The sequence below is a fragment of the Leuciscus leuciscus genome, assembly GCF_965113295.1.
Source record: "Leuciscus leuciscus genome assembly, chromosome: 6".
NCBI classification, from domain to species: Eukaryota; Metazoa; Chordata; class Actinopteri; order Cypriniformes; family Leuciscidae; genus Leuciscus; species Leuciscus leuciscus.
Genome location: NC_138730.1, coordinates 20,266,035 through 20,270,488, shown reverse-complemented (window position 1 = coordinate 20,270,488; position 4,454 = coordinate 20,266,035).

Genomic DNA, 4,454 nt, shown 5'->3' with positions numbered 1-4,454 from the left:
TCTTATTCTGTTTGTGTAAGTCTTTCAGACAAAAATGTAGAAAGCTCAACTAATAATGTGACCTTTTCAACATTATATGATGTTCTTCTTGTGGACTGATGTGAGAAAGTTAAATCAAATGACAAAATAGAATTTCCGATCCTCGAATTTGATTCAAAGCCATTTTGATGTATAAATAGTGAATAGTGTGTTCGTATTGAAAATTTAAACAAGAAAAATAGTGAACTCAGATTTAACCACTGTAGTCACTTGGACTATTTTAACAATGTCTTTACTACCTTTCTGGGCCTTGAAAGTGGTGATTACATTGCAGTCTATGGCTGGTTCAGAAAGCTCTCAGATTTAATAAAAAATATCTTCATTTGTGTTCCGAAGAATGAGGTTCTTACGGGTTTGAAACGACATGAGGGTGAGTAATTAATGACAGAATACAATTTTTGGTCGAACTAACCCTTTTAAGGGGTCGTTCCATTTGATCATTTTGCCAACATTATGGGAATGTTAGGTTTGAACATTCTAAAAAACACGTGCAACTAAAATATACGTGTATAAAACATTTTGTGCAAACATTTTGAGAACATTATTAAGGACAAAATAACTCTGAACGAACATACTATGAACATTTCTGGAAGAATGTTTGCTCATAACTTTGGGAGAGCCTAGCCAGAACTTGTTCTGAGTTAGCCGAGTCACCTTTGCATCCCTCACGTGGAATTCCGGATATCACTGATTGCTGTTGAGATGACTTCATTTCACGTGCAGAATGTATTTCACCTGCAGTGTGACCTCATCCGAAATGTCAAAACGTAACTTTTCTGTTGTATAAATGGAACAGAAGAACAACATGTGATATATTTATTATAGCCTAATCATAATAATGCAATGCAGTAATACCTGACTGTGTTTTTCTATTGATTTTAACTGGTTTATAATGCCCATCTGGCAGCTTACATAACAAAGTTCTACATATGCTGTGTCAAATCATCAACCAATAATGAACCTTGTATACAGTCACCTCTGCCCTAAATATTGTGGGAATCAGCCCACGGTTCAACCCGAGACAATGAACTTTAACCATATTAAAGCAGTGTGACACATTATCAGTCCACTCCGATGACTTCCGTGGGTGAAAGTATGTGGGTGGTTTTATGTGTTTTTAGATTGAGCGTTCAAGTGAAGTGTAAACCATAAAGTCGTTTATAAATAAATCTGGCAGTCTGTGTTTTGATGCTTTGGTACAGTTTGAAGAGCCTAGATGCCCTACTTACATGCCCAAATTCACAGTTTCCTCACTTTGGTACATCTGTGATGTAGACATAATTATGCTCTGTTAGAGACAATCATCCTAGCTAATAATAAAAGCTTGAATATTATGCAGTAAAAGTAAATGTATCTTGTATAAGCCAAAATGAATTGGAGATACAGTATACCATGGTACTTTAACTTAATGGTTTACATGACCATGTACCATAGTGTTTATACATAGTAATTCAAAGAATACCATTGTATGGTACATGTCCAGAAAGCATAGTTTTCGTCCACAAAACATGGTAGTACAATTCCAGCTAAAAGGGAACGTTTTTTTTCTGAAACATTTTAGTCGGATGATTGTCTAACATTTTTTACATTTTAGTTTTAGTTTAACATTTAGTTTTGGAATGCTTAGCATTTTCATAACTTAATGGGAACATTAGCAAAACATTCTTAGAACATATTTTTCTTAGCTGGGATTGTACATTTCTGGTACTTTAATTATGGTTGTGCATAGACAGTCTCAGGTGAACATATTAACCAAATAATGGTTTGTTATTAATGTTATCGCCTACTCATCTTCTTGGTAACTACTCCATCTGGCTGTTTATAATGAGATTATAATTTAGCAGACTGCTAGATATGATATACAGTCATTATCTTAGCAGTTTGCCTTCTAGTCTGGATGAGATTTCAAACAGAAATGAACTTGGTAAGGAATGTGGGTCAAAGTTCTTCCAAACAATGTCTGTATCAAACAGACTCATCTGAAGTTTATCAGCAGGGATTTAGATTATGTCATGCTCGCAGCTGTTCAGGCGGCACATTTGTGATGATTAGAGAAAAAAGAAAAATCTGCAGCATATTCATTTCATTTTCTCAAATTGTGTTGGCTGCATCAAGCCGGTTTTCCACCGTTGGGCCTAATGGTTCTAAGAACGGCAAGGAATGGTTCCAGTTATATTTCCACTTGAGCTTGGTTAGGCACGGCACGATTACAAACCGTTCAACCGGCCAAGTGTGCTTAATAAAAGAACTGATTAATATAACTGATCATTCGTCTGTTTACATCTCATAACGTCTGTATACTCTTGTGTTACTAAGGCAACGAGCGACACATTTGTATTACATTTGAAAGAGCTCTGCTCAGCCCCACAGTGGAAAATTAAATGGTCCGTTTTCAACTTTAAGTCTAGACTAAGTAGACTAGACATCTGAGATCTTACACTTTGCTCGAAGTTCCCCAATGTTCTTCCATTTGGTCAGAGTTCGAGCCTATTGATTTGTTTTATGTAAGGAGATTGTTGGTCACCTAAAGTCAGCTATATGTCCCCAGGATGTTATCCCGCCTCTTTTCCTTGAGACAAATCATTGACACGGTCGGTCCTGGCCTGTTATTGATCATCAACAAATGCTTACTGGCTCCTTCCCTAACTGCCTGAAATATGCTGTGGTGTCACCATATTTAAAAAAAAAAAAGTGTTACGGTTTCAATTACAATCTTATTTGACTGAAAATAAGATTCTATCCATGATATGTTTCAATCTGGTTTTAAAGCATTACACAGTACTGAATCAGCTCTTTTAAGAGTCTCAAGCGATTATTACTGAAACACACTCTTGGAAACCTATGGCTTTAGTCCTTTTAGATCTGAGTTCTGCATTTGAACCATGAGGTCCTGTTGACACATTTGGAGATATCAGTGGGACTTCGTGGCACGGTACAACAGTGGTTCCGATCCAGTTTGACTAACAGGTGGTTCACTGTTCGTATTGGTCATCACTCGTCCTCTAGTATATCTCTTAATTGTGGAGTCCCACAGGGATCAATCCTCGGGCCGGTGTTGTTTTCCCTTTATATGCTTCACCTAAACGCTATTTAAGTTAAAAACTTAACTTAAATCATTTTAAATGAAACAATATAATACTTTGACTTCCTGAAGTGGGTAAACAGCCGACACTTTGCTGAAAAAAATAAAATAAAAATGGACCTGCAATGTCTGCTTCATACTCACGGCAAGTGCCATTCATTATTATTTGTATGTAATGTATAATTATATATTTAATATAATATATTAATTATATTAATTATTATTATTGATATTACACTATCAGTACAAAAGGCTATAATTAAATAACCATATTACTAACATATTAATTTACGACTAAATTCCATAATTTATTTAAGACCACAAATGCACTTATAATCCATACAAGTACGTGTTCATATATTTATTCTACATTGACATATGTCTTATATTAAAATCTTATTGCTGCACATGTTAAATACACAATCCTTTTATAAATATTTATAAGGAAAGACATCTTCATGGACAAAATATGTATGTTGTTGTGCTACAGGTTATGTGATGCATGTTGGTACAGTTACTCAAGACACTTAAAACAGTGACACATGCTATTTAGTAACAGGATGGACGGAAAGCATTTTTACAGTCCGCAGGAGCAGTTGCGGCCCCAAAGCACTGACAGGTAGATGCGCAATATGAAGCAGCACCGTAAAAAAAACAGACAAAGGTCATGGCTGGGCGTTTTCACAGGAACGATATTTCAATAACTAACGTCTAATAACATTCCTCATTGAAAATCCTTATGTACAATTATATTCGGGCACCGTTTATAAAGAGCTTCCTCAAACAATTGCTGCCATCGCAATGGCATCCATACATCCATACTGGGTCGAACTATTACTGTCATTTTCACACAAATAATAACTGCTCCTGTTTTTTTTCTCTCTCATTTTTTATATAATTTAAGGAGCTGTTGGTAGGATTTCAATGCGCCATCATATAAAGAGTCATTTGAGCCTGAAGTAAAGTCCAAGCAAGCATATTTTAGTTTAGACATACAGTGGCTTAAGTCATTTTCTCTTTCCCAGAATCCTTGAAGCCACGTCTGTCTGGTCAAAGAAAACACACTTTAACTTATTATAGGGCACAGGTTTGGTGCCTTCAACTATAAACAGTGCATGCGGTACATTCTTGTGAAAAATAAAAACTTCGATATGATACAATCTTTTCTTGGCTTAAAAAACACAAACTAACAGGAAACACAAACAAACAAAAATATCCGAAGTGGGGTTTGTCCCTGAGGGCTACAAAGCTATTTAAGATACATTAAAGAAACATCAAGTTAGTGAAGAATTGGAAATGTACCCTCTATAAATACATGGAGACAAGTCTGTAC